Genomic DNA, 20,181 nt, shown 5'->3' with positions numbered 1-20,181 from the left:
AGATAAACAAAGAATCACATATGCGCTATGCTAAATAATAACGTCACTATCTTTCTTGCAATTTTTAATGCCCTCGTTTTTTCGGGTGAATTACGCTATGTTCTGGCTTGGGACATTTAGATGATGCTACAAAGAAAATTGCGTCTTTACGTGGCCACTGGATGATCGCCAACTGCCGGAGTCAGTTTATATCCATCGGATGTCATAAGGAGGTAACAATGTTCGTCTTAACGCAATAGTTGAAAAAAACAATGACACGAGAAAGTGATCTTCTTTAATGTTTTGTCAAGACTTGCCTATGTAAAAATTGTGTATTGATAATCAATCTACTTTTGTTTTGTTTTACTTTGATTTAGGTCACCGTAGCATGTCGGAAAAGAAGAGCTTTTCTCTGGCCGCAGGAACGTCTAAAACTCTGGGAACGACCCAGTTATGATGACCTACTTTGTTCTTCGCTAAGAGATTTATGGTAAATGACGTTCATCTTTGAATCAAATGCGCTTTCACTTATCTTCATCGTTCAAACGTTTGACAGCTAGTTAATAGGAATTTTCAACGGATGAGAACTATCAACAAAGAGCAAGAGGACAATAAGAAAATACGCGCTGAGCTTTCACATCTTTAAAGATGACCATTTACTGTCAGTTTTTGGGAGGAGGATTAAACAACGTCAAAGAATTCAGGTAAAAATAAAATAAACAAAACATTTAGACGCACAAAACCTTAGACAAGTAAGCTCAATTACAAAGACACATTATAACTGTTTCTTTTTCCTTTGAAATTGCGTCTGGGAAAGTCGGCCATTGTTTTATCAAAACTTGTCAACTTTGCGCAGCGCCGCAATTGCGTTTTTGAAATACGACATTTCAAGTAACCGTTGCTTGTTCAAAGGTTGTGTCATCTCAAACTCATGATAAGCATTCTTTTTCACTTTAAATATCGAAAAATGCAGTTTAGAAAGCAGATTGGGAACAAGTGTAACGGCAGGTATTTTCACGTTTATTTTCATCGCCAAAAAACAACCCGCTAATGATCAGCTTATAAATAAAATTGTGTTTTTTTCCTTAAAACGTTAGCTATAAATAAAATCCATTTCTAATGATTATTTTATAAAACAGAACGAGCTTTGCGTGATTCGTTGCGACTGGATGGAAACCGAAAACGAAAATGCGTTAAAATGAAAAATAAAAGAGAAATGAAGCTGTTTCGCAATCGTAGCCAAATATGTGACTCCTTATAACGGCATGGCGATAGCTGGAACATCGCTCTCCACCCGGATACTCGCCTTGTCCTAAGATATAAATTATTTAGCACGCCAGGGGAAACGACACGGAATAAGAAAAAATAGGTAACTTACAAAGTATTTGGCGTATGAAAGGAAAACGTTCCACCCAACAGTCAGAACGTTAACGTACAGCACTCGATAGACAGGTGATACGTTATAAAATGTTGATGAATTGGGCAGGAGGCCATACCGAACAGTCGGTCTGAATAAATTGATTAAAATTTGTTTGTTAGGTCAAGTCAAATGTCTGGGAACGCGACGGTCAACTGGAATTGATGGAATGCAAAGTGTTAACACGAACAACACGCTGAGTAAACTGTTAAATTTTTAATATATTTTCAAATGAAATAAGAAACTGAGAAAAATTGTCCTTTTTTTTTAATGGTAGAGCTGTTGGATAAGCAATAACTCGTTATAATGAATTTTTCAACATTTGTTGCATGGATATAATGTACGTCTGGATGTTGAGACATGCTCTTCTCAGAACAGGTTCAAGATGGAATTAACACATCCTTTGCGAAAGCTATAAGTAAATTCAAAAAGCTTTGGCTAAGGTAAAATCAAATTCTCCCAATTTAATCTTTAGAATAACTTATGTAAATTTCAACTTTAGAGCTTTAGATTTTCTTTCCTTTTTGTCACCGTTTTCCTGTGAAGGTGAAAGAATGAGATCACAATTTCAGGTGCGTCATTAAATTAAATTTAAACCAAAAATCTCCTGATGACCTGTTGATCAGCCATTGCGAAAAAACATGAGCATTATAGATCGACACTGACATTTGCTTACATTCTAGAGATCATAGAAAACGGTCAAGTCATGTGATTTTACGTATGACGTGTATATCTCGTATCGATAATGCTAATACAAACAAGACTTTGTATTGCATCATCATACTGTAACTATTCCCACCACACCCTAATAACTAGCAAAGCTTTCTGCACTTCGAGTTATGGGAATGTGTAGAACATTCCGATAGACTCTGATAATTTTCTACTTGTGTCAAACTTCCCTCTCATAGGAAACCAGTAAAAAAAAAATGTACCTTGTAATTCGTCCCACGCTTGCCGGGTCGTGCTTCCCTCCAGGAGGCCAGCTCCCATAAAAAAGGAGACGTTGTTAAACGGGGAAAAGATGGTCTGATCAAGCAGAATCTTTTTGCCGACACAAAGGAGTGAGGCTCCGGGGATAGCGCGATCCAGAAACTTATATCAGAAATGATGCGGAAGGCCCAAGGTTAAGCCGATAGCCATCATTCGACCTGATGTTGCGGTGAGTAGATTTTAATGTTTACGTCTAGTGGTAGTCATTAGTGAATAATCAAATCACGTGATCGTTTCCAATCATATATCGCTCCTTATCCTTGTTCTTACCATCGCTCGTTTTAGAGTGTTCAATAGTCTGTTGGATAAGATCTCCGGCCGCCAAAAGAATCCCTGTCAAAATCATTTTTTTTATGCGAAATGTTTTAGTTTTTATTCCTTAATAATCGAAGTAGTTTGTAACTTAGGGATGAACGAGAAGTTCTTACCACCGCTGGCAGTGTTGGTTACCCATAGATATGGACCAAATAAAATCCCTTTCAGTTTTGATATAACGGCCATTTGTCGGTTTGGTGACTTTTTTCATCACGCGTCGGAGTTTGTGTTAAGGAAGGCAGGGTAGACCTTATGCTCAGTTGGAAATTTTGGAATGGCGAGTGAACAACCTAGCGTACCTTATATACCCCTTGCCATGGTTCGTGATTGCCGCTATTCCACACGTGACTCGGACCCACTAGCCCCAAAACGCAATCACCCGCAGCACTCACGCTCCCGACGTGTCATTCTCAGGGACAGTTTCAATCCCAATCCATGAAAATTGAACTAATGGCCCTCTCTATTCGAACTGATACGAAAAAAAAAAATATTTAACGAGTTTTCGCCTAACATGATTTGTTTTTTGAAAGTAAAAAAAAAAATCATTGATATATCAGTAGTCAATTTAGCGGCGGACATTGTTCATGAAAACGCGATTTAAAAAGAAAACGATTCCCGAAAAAATTGGGATGGACTTTTTTGACATCCAAGACAAACGGTTTTTTGCTAAATGGCGTCTCCTAAGAAAAATTTCCCGTATCTAGACCACCATCATAGTGGACTGTTTCTTTCTTCTCGTTCGTGATTCAAGCGTGAGTTAGTTTCGAAAAAGGGAACAAAGACAGAGCCTCCAGTTTCAATTAAAAGTGGCACGAAAGAAAAATGATACGGAACGAAAATGACTTTGCCTCTAGTTCGCATGTCTTGTGACAACACATGGCCCGCTCCTCAGGCAAAAAAATAAAATCCACACCCATGATGTTTAAAAAAAATGACAGGGGAACCCACGAAAAAAATAAGAAAATTTGGGAAGGAGTTTCAACATGTGGGTTTAGTCTAAGGCGACATGATCTCTTTGGGTCTTTGCAAGCGCCTCGCTCTCTTTAACGGTTGGCCTCTTGTTTTGTTTTTACTGCGCTAAACATAGGCACACGCTGACCATGTGTGTCAGATCGTATTATCGTTAGCGAATTAAAGGAAGGGCATCTTTGTTTCGACCACAATCGTCAGCGTCGAATAGCGTCTACCCCGTTAATGCAAAATTACACGGTGACATTGCGTAAGAGCTTAAAATGATCAACGCATTTTTGAATCGCCCGCGCTTTCTTCTTTCACTACGCCCAATTGAATTTTTTTAAGTTAAAAAAAAATAAATAAAATAGTATAAGTTTTTAAATTTTTAACATCGACTAAATATGGCGAAAAATGAAGCCAAACGGAATGGGCTTTTTTTTTCTCCGTATCACGTTATCAGCTGTTGTGTTTTTTTTCTTTGTTTCGTTTTCTGTTCGCTGTGCACCCAGCCAGAAATAGAGAGAAATGGACAGGTGGGTGTGTGTGCGCATTACATTATAGCCCGAGATGTATGCAATATGAAAAGCGAGTCTGACATCAGCGTCTCAAGGTGAACAAGGTGTACACATTACATTTTAGTGTACACACACAGACATTTTTTTTTCTCTTTCGCACAGTTGCTGATTATCATTGAAACCTTGTTGTCTTCAAACCCCGCACTTGCCCATTAGCAAAGGGTTGGGTCATAATCTTCTGCTTGCTGTCCGAATGCTATCTCGTTGAATGAACATTAAGAATAAGACGCAGGTGGGGTTGCATATCAAGGACAAGGCGATTTTAGGAATCGACGAATTCTCTACCTAAAAGAAGCAGATTGCGATTTGTGGGTCGTGTCCAAAAGGACATGACCGACAAGGTCATTTTTTGTGTTTTGCACCACACACGAATTATACAAGCGAAAAAAAAAGAAGAAGAAGAGGAATGGAACAAGTCTTCCGGGTTGGTCATGATATCCATCCCGCTTTTTTTGCTCAATTTCTTTCTCTTTTCTTTGTCGTTCCTCCCTTCTTACCACCTAGCGACCAGGTGAAAAGAGGAATCTGTCCCTCCGTGCCCTGGAACGCAAGTTCGACCCACAAGATGCGCCACAAAAAGGAAAAAAAAAATATAATCATAATCATATAAGAAAAGCAACGGGGGCAATGGTCTTTGGAAAATCATATTGAATATTCTTGCACACGAAGGAATTGATGATGTTGTTGTTGTTGGCGTAGCGGGTTTCTTTGCCTCTGTGCGCAGTTCTCTAGGTCAATCGTTCATAAAGCCGCAGCCCAGAGAGACACTGGCCCAGTGCGGGGCAGAAGACCCACATGCCACCGAGAGCAACAACAGGTGAGCGCGCATGTGTTATTTTCTTCTTCCTTTTTCTTCGCCCTTTTCTTCTTCTTTTTTATTCCTCCACTTCTTTCCTCTTTCCTCTTTTGTTTTTGCCCTTTTTTTTCGTTGTCTTCTCTTTTAATGGATTCATTTTGAGTGAGGGTGGCGTTTAAAAACAGTGCGCATATGCAGCTTTTAAAACAACGAAAAACGAGAGAGAGAGAGAGAGAGAGAGAGAGAGAAAAAGAACTTTGGAATAAATAAATTTATTATTATTATTATTTCTTTTTTTTTGTAACAACCCGTCAATAGGCGGCGCCTTCAGGGGATCGGCACCGGCTCCTTTTTTTCTTTCTATCTCTCTCTCTCTGTTATTCCACTTTGATTTTATCCTTCGCGTGATTCATGACCATCCGCTGCTGTCGTCGAGACCACGAACCGAAAAAGTACCGTACGTTTCAATCAACGCGCGAATAAAATTCGAACGCTACATTTACACACACACACAAACACACACACACAAAAAAAAAAGGGACGAGAGAGTCTCGGGTATCACGGGCAATTGTCGTGATTTTTTCTTTCTTTCCCCCGGCGATGTCCGCGCGGCCACAGGGAAAATTCCGAAATAACGAAAAAAACAACAACAAAGAATCACGAAAAGGCGAATAAAAACACTAGCGCAGCTGCGCTTTGTCACCTACTGACCGTATTTCCTACCCCGCCCAGGTGCGTCATAAAATAACTGAGAATTCTTTTCCCAAAAAATTAAAATAAAACCCAGCCCGTCCGCCCCCACGCAGAAACAAAAAATAAGTGACGAATTTCTTTCGCATCCGCAGCCCCGACGCTTGACGTCATTCCAATTACCGACTGACAATTCAATTCAAATATCGCCATTTTGATTTTTGAACGAATTTGTTTTGTTTTTAATTCAGCCGCATTTTTTTCGATCATTTTTGTTTTGTTCTTGAAACGAGAAAAATAAAAGACACAAGCCGTTTGTGATAAACAGACGATAGGGAGAGAAAGAGAGAGAGAGGGTCACCGGTGACCTAGAAATGAACTCTTTTGATTCTCTCTCTTTCTCTTTCTCTCTCTCTGTCTTTTCCATGTTGCTCCTTCTACATCATCATCACCATATTCTTCTTCGTTTTTCTTCTGTTTTTTTTGGCTTCTCCCGATTCGAAATCGGATATTCATTTCTTCCTAGGGTTTAAAAAAATACAAAAACAAAACGCTCGATTTTTTGAACGTTCAATCGACTTGAAACGTTTCTTAACTTAAAAGAAAAATGTCGTTGTCGGTCACGACTCGCTCCACTAATTTTTCTGAATCAAAATGAAATCATCGCGGCTTGCCGATTTGTTCTGAGGAGGAAGGGGGGGGGGGAGAGCTGGCGTGACACATATTTCCAACAGGAACGCGGGACCAGTCGGGAGAAGGGAGATAAACGAAATCAAAGACAAACAACGAAACGAAAAAACTAATTCAAAAATGAATTTTTAACATTTTTTTGTGTGATTAGAAGCGGATGGCTCGTCGTTGCAGCATGTTCGGGGAAGGAAATAGAACAATTTGGACGGGCAGATCCGTCAGACGATCAGGCCGTGGGGATGGAAACGAAGATGCAGCCCCCCCCCCCCCCCCCAAAAAAAAAAAAAAAATTTGCACAGCACCAACTGATCGATTTTTGTCAAACCGGTGTGGGATTTCGACCGCGAATTCACCCTTTCGTCAAAAAACAAATGGGAGTAGTTTCGATTCAATTGGCACTTGTTTCGTGTGTTTTTTTTTGTCAAAAAGAAATGATTCTAAATTTTACCGAGACGAGATTTGCAATTTAAAAAAAACCAAATAAAACCGCGACAAAATAAAAAGAAGAAAATCGGAGATTAAAGAAGGAAATGCAAACCAATAAAGTGAGTGCTTTAGAGGGTCCGCTTGGCTGGCCGTCTGGATGGCAACTGACTGGGCCACTGGCGTACAAAAAATGAATCTCGCTATCGGGCCAGAAGGAAGGCTTGTGTGTATAGAGTGAACGTTTTTTTTTTGTTATTTTCTTCCCGAGAAAGAGAACCGGCTGTAGAAAGAAAATAAAATGCCGTCCATCACCACCATCACTCTTGGCAACCACCCCCACTTGTATTTGCGCCGACGAGGGAAACTTACGACGACCATTTGCTTTTTCAAAGGATCAATAACCTTTGCAAGCGAACGAGCGAGCGAGAGAGCGAACAAAAAGCCTTTTGGGTATACGTATTTTAATGCATAACTCTTACTTTGATGTTTGCCTGTTCTACCTGTTTCAATTGTGGACGTACTTTTTAAAAGGTACACGTATACTATTACGCTCGTCGCGCGTAATTAGGGTCTGTGGAGAGGGCGGATTTGTTGTGTAAACCTTGGATCGCAAAGATGACACAAAAGGAATAAAAAAAAAAAAAAGAAACTGGGGTTCCGCACGAGACCGGTTCGTGAAAGAAACGAAACGTCATTGTCGTTAGTTCGTCGTGGGCCATCGAGGGGAAAAAAAAAGGTGGACGGGATTCGTTTACAAACGAATGCACAAAAATCAATCAATCGTTAACGATCTACGTGTCCATTCAAGCCATTAAGTAGGGGATACATAAATGAAATTCATTTACCTTCATTTTCGTATAACTCGGTACAGACAACTCATGCCAAAAGATGGCAGGTCTCCATTTTGACAACTGAATGTTTTTTCTGCCTGTTGAGTTTTTTTGTCCATTGGTCCTGGAACGTGATGCAAAAGGACGTCCATTGTTTGCAGTGCAGAATAAGGGCGAAATGGTGGATGGCCGAGAAAACGTAACAGTTAGAATCGTGACGATCACGTATCACTCGTTTGCAGTACACAGTACTTGATACCACGTTACCAGCCTTCATTTGCAACTGGACACAAACTTTGTCTCGTTGAATTTGTCAATGTTAAAGAGCAATTGCAACAGGACACGATCAACCTTGTTAACAATTCAATTTCATCTGTCCTTCCTTTGAAATTCTACTCCCACGTAATGTCTTCAGTTAACCAACTATCCCACTCAGCGGCCATGTTTTTTTTCGATGCCTACTCAAGTGCTCCTGGTGGCTTGCCACGTCACTACAATGTGTAGGGTGGGGGTTATGACGTGAGGAGGAGTAATTTCTCCGAATGGCGAGAACATTTTCAAGCTCGCAGAACTTTGCAGACAGTTGTCTCAAAACAAAACGACAGCAAGTTATTTGAAATTATGCGTGATTGTGAACTCAGCCGAACTATGCATATTTGCTACACAAATTATATGCGTGCGCGCGCGTGTCTGTGTGTGTAAACCGTGAAAGCGATGAAAACGGGAATCAAATGCACACACACACACACACACACCTTTTTGCTTATTGTGGTAGAAACAGGAAGAGAAAGAGAGAAAACATGCAGACAACGGGACACGAAGACTGGCCCGGGATTCCTCCTATCATTTCTTTCTTTCTCTTTTTGTTTTGTTTTTTATTTTATTTTAAGGGTTTTCGTATGCGTCCTCCTTTTTTTCACTTGGATGTATACGAGATCGAGAAAGTTGCGGGACGACACACGTCACCGCACAGCGCGTGCAACACGCGCATTTGTATCAGTGTTTCTCTTTCTCTACACGAAAGAAAAAAAAGGGGGATCACAGAATGAGAAAAAAAGAGAAAGAAGGAACTCCCATTTTTACTACTGTGTACAAATATGGATAGTGTAACAGTCCTTCGGTTGGGAACACTATGCGGTAGGTTGTCTGCAGGAAGATCGTTTCACCGGAATCGAGTCCAGAGAGACACAAAAAGGAAAATCAACAAGAATTAAAACAAACAATTTTTTTTTTGGTTTTTGATAGTATTAAATTATCATATGGGAAAAGCCTTTCTCCTCCAGACCATCGAAAATGTTATAATCAACAATCAAACCGGATTTTTTTTTTCTTCTTTACTCGGAAACCCACGAAGGCGGCCTGTTTGCTGCGATTGATTGATGTGTTGTTTTGATGTGTTGGGGGGGGGGGGGACACAAATTGAAATTTTTTGAAATTGTATTGAAATGACAAGCGGTTAGCGGTGGTTTTTCAAATCAATACCTTTTTTTACAATTTCATTTTTGTTTGTTGGTCGAGTGGAGCAGTGAAACCTCTTTCTCTGTTCGCATTACTTTACCGTAAGATATCAAATTATCAAACGTCTGTTTTAGCAAATAAATACGAGATAAAAAAGAGAGAGAGAGAGAGAGAGAGACTTACACATAAATATAACAGAAAAACGGTTTCTTTGATGCAATTATTTGTTTTCCACTTGGTTATACTACTTATACAACAACAGGAGAAATATACACAAATCGTTTGTACAAATATACAGTATATAATATATGTAGTAGAATAATATGCTTTTCTTTTCTTTTTCAAGCAATTTTGCATTTAATCATTTGCAATTTAAACTTTTTTTTTGTTTTCATTTTTTTGTTTGTTTTTTTATATTATTTTTTCAATGCTTTTAATTTAAATTTTCAATTATTATTAAAAAATTTAATGAAGTTGAAGCTGACACATCGTTAATTCTTTTTCGTAAAGAAATAATGGTCATTGTCCAACTTGTGTATACATTGATATATAAAAGTCACATGTTTGTATTAGAATTCGCTGTGAAACTCGATCCCCATTACGCCATGTATGAGATGGCGAAAATTAGACGCTGCGTCGCGGTTGATCTACAGTCATCCAGTCTACATGAGCTTATAAGGGGCAAAAAGAAACATCTTGTAAATGTAAGAAAGTTATCTCAAAAATGAGATAGTGTAGAGATTGTACATGCAACTATCACCTGTAATGATGGCGTGAGAAAATTATCATCATATTTTCATAAAATGAATCAATCCGATGTGGAACACATTGTTCATTTGTTATATTCGAAATTTTCGACGGTTCTCATCATCTATGGGCATCCAACACACACTATCAATTGACGATCGAGCCGCCAATCCGCCCTAGTCATTTAGGCAATGGCACATGCACTAAACGGAGGGAGAATTCAGATGTTTAGTTACGTTTATTATTAATGTTCGTTGATTGCTGTTGTATGTTGTAATTTTTATTTAGAAGTAAAAAATGAGCTTTGTTCATTCGAAAACTGTGTCTAGGAAAATGTGAAATTTTAGAAACCAATTCTTTGATGATTTGCTTTTATCGTAGATTATCCTGTACTGGTTTCACCAACACAGTTTGCGGTCAAATTTCTTATTAATTTGGTTGAAGTTTATTTATTAATGAATGATTACCCCTACGAAGTACTTGCGACATTGTTCTGGATAGTGCTCAGGTCGCACTTGTAAGGGTTTCGTTGGTCTTTAATTAAGAAAAAACTAATCTTCATATTATTGAAAACGAGGATGGAAACAAGTGTGGTATTGACCAGCAGTAATCCGCATGTAGACAAGATCTGTCCTTAAGTGGGATTAAATAAATTTCCGTCAGATGTTACGAAATACATATACATTTCCTGGACAATGGTGCCTTATTTGTTCCTTATTTGTTCCTGGACAATGGTGCCTTCAGTCATAGTCTAGTCAGCAACATTGGTCACCGTTTGGGTCAGATTACCCACATTCATCAACTCATCGTTATACCATCGATGAACTTTATTCTGCAAAGCGCACTCAACGCCATCCACGCTGATGAATATCACGCGTCGCGTTTGAGCTTCTACATCAAGGAAGCAACTGGAACAATATCCAACTCTCAGCTCGAAGCTTTAGAGTGTTTTACACTTCGTTACAGGGTTGGCTGGCCACTTAACCTGATACTCACTGAAGAAGTGATGGATGATTACAGCCAAACATTCTCGTTTGTCTTGCAACTAAGACTAGCTGCATGGGCGCTTGAAGACGTCTACGTCATCAACCTAATGAGGGATCCGCCCTCCCGTTGGCATTCAGTTCACATTGCGCGTCATTCGATTTATCAATTTGTTCAGACGCTGCAAAACTATGTCATGAATCAGCTTCTTACTCTTGCCTGGGTGAATTTCTAACAGAGCTGAAGAAAAATGGAGCTCGGTCTCTAGACGACCTCTACGAATTACATTCCAATTACGTCCATAGAGCTAAATCACGCCTGATACTCACGCCGAATAGCTGAGGTCAAATTTCTTATTAATTTGGTTGAAGTTTATTTATTAATGAATGAATACCCCTACCAAGTACTTGCGACGTGGTCTTGGACATTGCTCAGGTCACACTTGTAAGGGTTTCGTTGGTCCTTAATTAAGAAAAAACAAATCTTCATATTATTGAATAAAACGAGGAGTGAAACAAGTGTGGTATTGGCCAGCAGTAATCCGCATGTAGACAAGATCTGTCCTTAAATGGAATTAAATAAATTTCCGTCAGATGTTACGAAATACATATACATTTCCTTTGTTCAATTATTCAAACCCAAAATTTTATATTCCACAAACTTTTTTTTGCTAATTATTCGACTGGGATGAGTTATCAAAGCGTTTCTCACCACTATGGCTCCCACGGCCATCGTAAAAAGTTGGACCATACATTTAAGTTAAAACACTATGGCCTCAACGGCCGCGTTAAAAGTATTACAATGACATAACCAACGGCTGATGCCTGCCATATTATCGAACGCCAGTATTTACTTTACTACCGTGGTTGAATAAGATTTACTTTTACATTATGTAGTACGTGCAGAAAGACATGCAGGTATTCGGGAAACTCTGGCTATAATACATTTTGCACAAGAAAAAAAAATAAGATAAATGAATAGGCGTACGCGACATATTTTCTTTATTGAAATGGCGATCGTGTCATTCATATTAAACGTGTCATCTCATTGTACGGGAGTTTTTACCTTGTTACGATTGCCCACTTTAAGACCCTTTGGCTCAGAGTGTCTGCGTTTCGTAAAGACTTTATGCTGGTACTTGAACACGACCGTCTGTCGAATTGGGGGCACAATTATGTTGCGTCACTGCATAGACTTGAACCGGTCGATCAAGACATGACCTGTAAGGAAAGTAATATAAATATTAGAATAGAAGACATGCTTGCCTTTTAATCATTAATTTTATAGACGATACCTTCTGTCATCAATCCACGTAAAGTGCCAGTAATCTCTTCGCTGAAGTTCACTTCAATTGGCGGGGGTTTGTACTTGTGTCGGCCCAGCATGGCTGGCTTAAACATTTTGGCCTCTTTCTCCGTCTTTTTTTCTTCTTTTTTGTTTCTTTTTTCGACCCCTCCCCTTCGTTTTGATCCAATGTTTGGTTGTTTGCCTTTTGCTAAACCGTCATGCGTTGTCTGTTGGTTAAATAAACCAACAAATAACGCACATTTTTTACCGTCAGTCACAACTGATTTTAACCGTCAGAGCGACGGCTTGTTCGGTAGCTGACTGTTGTTAAATAGCAGCAACCTACATAGTAGATAAAAATAAAAGGGAGAAAACTCGACACTGATACGAGCCATGATATTATTCAGAACTTTTTTTTTTTCCTGCAAAAGAAAGTCTACGAGCGGTTATGATGAAGTGTGCTCGCCCAGATGGCAGGTGCAATGGAGGTTGTTCATTGAATCAATATTCCGTCACTCTACTGCATTGCGTGTTGTAGAGACTGAAGCCTCTCATTTCAGTGGACGTGAAAGGACGCGGAAACGGGAAGAAAATGCGACCCAAAGGAACGAGACGGAACTTGATGACGGTCCAGCCGCGTCCACCTTCGAACCGGCAGAGTTCGAAATGAGACTTGATACGTTCAATAAACATCGATTAGACATTAGAGGGTTATCGCTTGTATAGGAAATACGATATTGAAATGCCATGGCCGTTTGTGCTGCGCGTTGTGTTTGCGTGGGGCCGTTTCATCGCAACCGCATCGCGTTGTGTTCAGATATGAAGCCGCTTCGTCTTCTTTGTTCCATTCAAATGCGCCATGTTTTCCTCGTTGTATCTCTTTGATCTTTTTAACTTCGTCCTTTTTTTTTCTTCCCTCTGATGGTGCATTTTGATATCATCAAAGGGTTGCGCGTTGCTCCGGCAGCTACGATCTCGACTCGAGTTGATTTCGCTGTCTAATCTGGGCAGACCCCACCACACACAAAAAAAAGAAAAGTCTACACAACAACATCCAAACGAAGATAGAGGACGCACCACCCAAGGACGACCGCCCTCTTTGAATTTATATTCATTGCTGCCGTGTTTCAGTTACGGACGTACTTTGGAAGTAACTAGGCAGTAGGTGAGCGTAAACGCAGAACGTATCGCCGTCCAAGTGTTTCACAATGGCGGTGTTTTCGTTGGTCATATCAACGTAACGGCCATCGTTGAGGTGGTGCCAGGAAACATAAAATATCTGTCGGTGCGTTTTTCGTTTTTATTTATAAAGCAGAAGAAGTTGCAGGCCGATGGAATTTACCACGAAAAAAGGGGCCGACTGAAAATAAATGCGCGTCTCTAATAAAAAACGAGGCTCTCGCCTACTAATTGCAATCGGTTTCATAAAGAACAAAAGTTTGTGTCTAACGCGTGAACGTCCAGCGGCGAGATGAGCGTGAATGAAGATAATCACTGGTCACATTCCGCATGATAAGCGTTCAGCGATTGCGGTGAGAAGGAAACCTGTTTCGGGTCATTCTGCTACTGGAACACTGGCCACGGATAAGAAGACGATCGTTGTACTGTACATAAGATTCTTACGTTCAACGACTTGTTTAGCGTTTCCCCCTTTTGTTCTGTTCATATTTGTCGATTGCCCGTCTGGAATGTTGTTGTGTTTTTCAAAGAGAGAAAACACAACCGAAATGGCCCTAAATATTTTTTCGACATGTGTGGTCGTCTTATGGCCGTCGTATCAACCCAAAAAGGGTTTCACTCATTTCTTTCTTTCGTTTCTTTTGTGGCCGCTTTACCCTTCCCCATTTTTGTGTTCTGCCCGATATGCAATAGAGGATGTTGTAACGCGGCGTGAAGCGTGAAGAAAAGAAGGAAGAAGAATCCCGGCACATCAACGGCAGCAGCCACCAAGGTGTCTGGAATTTCGACGTTGTGCCATTAAAACTTTTAATTTAAAAGCAACCAACAGCGAGAAGAGAGGAAGAACGAATGAAAAGAAATGAAAGAAAATACAAAGAGGCTCGACCGTACGTCCGCATGATGAACTGTTGCCTCATTTTTTAGCAGCTTGAACCTCACAAGGTTTTGGAACAAAACAAGAATCAAAACGAATGGCTGCACGTGAGTGACAATCCGCTGGCTGTCCGGTTCGGTTAACGCAGTTCAAACTGAAGCACGTCTTCACGTTCTGATGATCTTCTGCGATGACGTTGAATGAGTGAACCCGACAACGGAGCCAGACGGACTTTACACGCGCGTATGACGCAACATAAACCATCGACTCTCGTTAAGCTGAACGAATACACACCTCACCGCAGGTGTCACTGTTGTTGGCCGGTGCCATAACCGACGCCATCCAGGCTCCCTTTATTTTTCTTACATTCACCTTGTTGTCGGTCCCTTTTTTTGCCGTCATTGTTAACGGACTGTGACAATTTCTAGCGAACGTTAGTTGATAACGATGCCGCCTTATTTGCATGGGCAGAATGGGCGAAACGAAACACGTCAGTCACGTGTTACTCGCCAATTTGGGTCGGTGCAAATCATAAAACGATGACGATGAAACCGTGTTAAGTCATTACGAATCCTTGGCCGTCCTAATGTCTCCCTATGTTTTCCATACTCCCCCACCAAACGAGTGTCTAGTCGGCGTGTTACAATACAATTTATTTCGTTTTTTTGACGTGAGTACACGCCATACCCGAGTCGTTAACATCAGCTAAGTTCTTCTCTCCGAACGGAGAGAAGAGAGGAATCATAAAGAAGAGAAAGAACAACTTGCCCTTCATGTTTGTTCTTCCGTTCAACGTGTAAAGTTACGAGGTATAAGAGCAAACCGGCGGGAATCCTGTTGTCGAAACTGATCTGATTTATAATAGTTGACTGAATACATATACAGTAATGACGTGCGATGTTACAGTACAATATACACGTAAAGTGTTGTACGTTCAGCCATGAATTTAATGGAGTGTCAAGTTTTTTTTCATTCCATCAAACATTACCAGCGAAGGGGGACATGAACATAACTGTACAGACGGAATGTTGACGGCCCCGCCACATATGCTCTATGATTTATTCATGACAACCACAATCGTATGCGATGTATACCAGTACATCTTCACGCTACTACGTACGTAGACTGAAGCACCGCTTGTCATCACGGAGCCTGCACATAAAAAAAACTATCCAAAATCCCGAAAAACTTGAAACGAATCCAGGTGTCTTCCGGTGCGGACATTGAGCCGTGGTGAAAAAATAAGATAAAAGAAGAACTTCCGCTTAAATAAAAATGCGTTTTAGGGCGTATATAAATTTTTTTCATTTGTATTTCATCAATCGAATTTGATGGCGTTTCCTTTTAAAGATTTATTGCGTTCACGTACAGGGGTAACTTAATATCAACTTCTATTTCCATTTGAACTCACATTTAATTCAGGACGTCTTATGCAAAGCAGTTTGGTGCAGTCCCTACGATACAGCACAAGTTCAATTCTTGTGTTTTCTTTTTAGAAGGAACAAACGAAATAAAAGAATTCCCTTTCTCGGTTGAGGGGGCAGCTACTTGTCATTTCAAAGTTTCATCGAGATGATCCCGGTCATTTGTTATTTGATGAAATAGAAAGAAAAAACAAAAGAAAAACCTTATTTCTGTTTCATTTCGCCCTCCATTATCCCCAGTGTCTCGACGATGCTTATCACTGAGGGATACAAATGGACGGCTTCTGCAACGTACACACATATTCGTCTATATATTAAGTCCAGTGTGGGGCCTTATATTAAATTCTAACTCGCAAGTCAGTATATATAGAGCTGAATAAAAGTAGGCCCCTTTAGAAGAACTTTGCATCTGCGCCACTGTCTCTTCTATTTTCATGTTTATCTACATAAGCCAAAGAAGGATTTATATCTAATATGGACTCGGCAACAGCGGCAAACTACGAAAGAAAAATTTCCTTCTTTTTTCTGTGTGTGGTTTTTTTTTTCTGTTCCATGTCGTCAACTGACTTGTATTGACTTGAAAAAATCCATCGCTAACTCAATGTTGTCAGTGCTTTCTTTTATATTTTTTGTTTTGTTTTGTTCTTGGCCTTTTTTCTTTTTCATTCGTGACTGTTGACAAGCCAAAACGGCCAAGACGACAGCCAACGGACATAAAGCTCAAGGCAAAATGTTTTTTTTCCTGTTTCCAGAAAACATCGAAAATACTTCGAGGATGTATTCGAACAAGAGGACGAGAAAAACGAGACAATTTCTAACATTTCCATGCAATTTTCTAGCGTTGATTAAAGCCATGTCAAACGGGGCAGCTGAGTACGTGCGGAAGAGCTCAACATTGAAAGAGCAGTTTTTATTTTAAAGGTTTCTAACTTCCAGATCCGATCGGAAGCACCTGGATATTACTCAACAGCCATCGCGTAAAGGTTATCAATAAAATGTGAATGGCAGAACGCGCTGTTATTCAATAGCGGACGGGTGGAATGTATAAAGACCTAGAAATAATTAAAAATTCTTTCCCCCCCCCCCCCTTCACAAACGGTGGCCTTTTTATTATCGATAAACCTTTCTTTTTATTCTAATCTGATTTTCTTTCTTTTTCTCTTTTCACCTTGCAATCCAACTGTATACACACGTACAAGCGCAAGGCCTGATGCAATACACTTGAACAGGAGGAACGCCAGCAGGCCTTTTGTTGGGCCCGTTTAACGAGCGGCCATTATCAACAATTGTGAATGGAATAACACAGCTGGCCAAAAGATAATATTCCTCTCGTTTTTTGTGTGCGCTTAAATACGCCATCAAAATTTACTATTGATGGGCAAGAGTTTTTTTTCTTTTTTCATTCTTCATGTTTTATTATGAAACGATTCTCATTCAATTGAAAAAATTATGTTTCCGCAGCTTTGTCATCTTGAATTCAATAAAACGATACGAAGAAATACTTTCTCAAGAAAATTCTTCTTTATTTATTTAGGGATAACTCAATGACACGTTTAACATCTTCATTTCTCTTTCGAAAGAAAAAAATCCACAAAAGAATTTAAAATAAACATAAGGAAAATGGGGAAAACACGATTATTAATCATTTTTGCACCGTCTTAATACACACCCATCGACAACAACAAAAAAATGTCTAGCCATTACGTTCTAATGGCTATGATGCGACAGTTAATTGCCTTAAAGCAACTCTGATTGCTGGCCATCAGCGAGATTCCTCCGCAACACCCAAAATTAGAAAGCGGACGTATATACCATTTTTTTTTATTCTTCCCCTTTCTTAATAGAAGACGTCACAATGATGAATGGACTTTTCTAATTAAAAAGAAAAAGGCACAAAAATAATAACATTGAACACACAAAAGACGGGCCCTCCTTTTTGGCCGATGCGGATGGAAAAAAAGAACGAAAAGGAGATTCGATTGAAGGTTTGATACAAAAGGGAAAGACGCCGCGCCCCTCATCGCTGTCGGAGAAAGAATAGGTTCATTTCGGTTCATTATAATAAAAGATCCCGCGTGTGTGTCGGCAGCACGTGTGACGAGCCCCCCTCGAAATAACGTTCTTGCGCTCCTCCGTATATTATCACTCCATCTGCTGTCATTCAAAAATATCTTGGACTATTTAAGGACCGAAGGGGCTTTACAAAAGGGAGATCGTCGGTAACAGCGGCTGAAGAAAAAAATAAGAGCGGCAGCAGCTCTCGTCTCATTAGGTGCATGCAGTAGTCAACTTCTTTGATGCTTATTAAATGATTTCTGGGGCCCGTCAGTTGGGCCCTTCTGTTGCCCACTTTCATCTCTTATTCTCATCATTGGAGATGAAAACACAGGGACCTTTCCCTGTCAGTTGATTAACGTGGGAATAAGGCAATTCGACTTTGCCAGCGTGTCACGCGAATATTCTTTCGTGACTAGTAAATTTAATTCTTTGACGTTTGGATGCAAAACATTCTGCATGTTTCGTTTTTAAAGCTTGTCAGTTTTGGCGGTCCGTTTTGAGTGTCATTGTTGTACGCAATTCGATCGTATCAGAATGCCGACGTCGACACGATAAGTTACGATAGAGAAATTGAAATCTGGCGGCTGTCCTGACTTTTTCCGATGTTTAATGTCTTCATGTACAGACAATAGCAAAATAACTTAACCAGTAGGTAGCTACGCTGCCATTATTTTTATAGCAGCGTTCCCACGCAATTGTTGGCCATATTGTACCCGAAAAAAAACATATTGTACAGAATGAGACAGCATTATTAATACAATATTGAATAAATACGAGATAAAAAAGAGGGAGAGAGAGAGAGACAGACTTACACATAAATATAACAGAAAAACGGTTTCTTTGATGCAATTATTAGTTTTCCACTTGGTTATACAACAAGAGGAGAAATATACACAAATCGTATTTCGTTTTTGGTTGAATTTTATTTATTAATGAATGAATACCCCTACGAAGTACTTGAGACGTTTGTCCTGGATAGTGCTTAGATCGCAATTGTAAGGGTTTCGTTGGTCCTTAATGAAGAAAAAACAAATCTTCATATTATTGAAAACGAGGATGGAAACAAGTGTGGTATTGACCAGCAGTAATCCGCATGTAGACAAGATCTGTCCTTAAATGGAATTAAATAAATTTCCGTCAGATGTTACGAAATACATATACATTTCCTTAGTTCACTTATTCAAACCCAAAATTTTATATTCCACAAACTTTTTTTTGCTAATTATTCGACTGGGATGAGTTATCAAAGCGTTTCTCACCACTATGGCCCCCACGGCCATCGTAAAAAATTGGACCATACATTTAAGTTAAAACACTATGGCCTCAACGGCCGCGTTAAAAGTATTATAATGACATAAGCAGCGGCTGATGCCTGCCATATTATCGAACGCCAGTATTTACTTTACTACCGTGGTTGAATAAGATTTACTTTTACATTATGTAGTACGTGCAGAAAGACATGCAGGTATTCGGGAAACTCTGGCTATAATACATTCTGCACAACCCACGCCGTTATTATAGTAGGCCATGGGTTGATACGCGGTCATCGCGTTCCAGCATTTCAGATGAATCGGGTGGGCATTTATATAATGAGAACATTATCCCTTCGTTGTTTTAATGAGCTGTTTTCGTTTAGACATATGCTTTCGCATTTTGCGACTTTACCTGCAAGTCTGTCGTTATTTGTTGACGTGAAGGACTTTGAATGGTCTGAATCTTGCTAATGAGTGTCGGTCGCCTTATCGGTATAAGTGTGACGCATGTTTCTTGAGTTTGTTTAGTTTCCAACGGAATGAACTGGGAAATCGGGTGCCATTGCTGGATGTATGGTGGTGGTTGATCAAGTTCGCACCACCTCCATCAAAGATACAAATGGACTTCCCAAGCTTCACGTTGTGCGTTTAATTTAAATGAAATTTGAATTTTATTCTTAAATATTTTATTCTTTTCTCTGTTCCTTTTTTGGTTGACTTCTTGATTGATTTTGTGATCGGTGTGTTTATGGCTATACAGTTTGCTATTTGGAAACCATAACTGTCCAGCCAAAGGGTTCGCGAATGTGATATGTAATTGCGCTGGCAGGCACGCAGTAATTTGACTGTTTACGTTGGAGTTGATTTGGCCAGAATAGTTTTCATGTCATATGGTTGTAACAAATCATTAGGAGAAACTTGCCATAACAAGAAATATTTCAAGAAGTATGCTGTTTATTAAATATGGCCTTACCAGAGTGAAATTTTTTCTTTCTTTTGTTAAAGTTTTATCAAAAAGTTTGAGCTGCGCAAGAAGAATCATCAGCGGAAGCGCTCATATCACAAGATAACTCAAAAGAAAAGCATGTAGCAGTACCTGCCGCGTTAAGAGGTCCAGTAACATATTGCAATGCAAGTATGCTTCCATCTAAAATTTTCTGTGCATTGGCAGTACGAGGTACAACGGGTGCGAAACGACCAGTTGTAATGGGAAACGCGTAGCCGCCGTTTTTTGATCCGGTAAAAACAAAAACTC

At 39.7% G+C, this 20,181-nt stretch overlaps 1 pseudogene; it reads right to left on the bottom strand.

Moving 5' to 3' along the window:
• Positions 1-1,112: 1,112 nt before the first annotated feature.
• Positions 1,113-6,996, bottom strand: LOC130700682 (mpv17-like protein 2; annotated as a pseudogene).
• Positions 6,997-20,181: the final 13,185 nt, after the last annotated feature.

The sequence above is a fragment of the Daphnia carinata genome, chromosome 9 (assembly GCF_022539665.2).
Source record: "Daphnia carinata strain CSIRO-1 chromosome 9, CSIRO_AGI_Dcar_HiC_V3, whole genome shotgun sequence".
Lineage (NCBI taxonomy): Eukaryota > Metazoa > Arthropoda > Branchiopoda > Diplostraca > Daphniidae > Daphnia > Daphnia carinata.
This window is presented reverse-complemented; position numbering and strand designations above follow the sequence as displayed.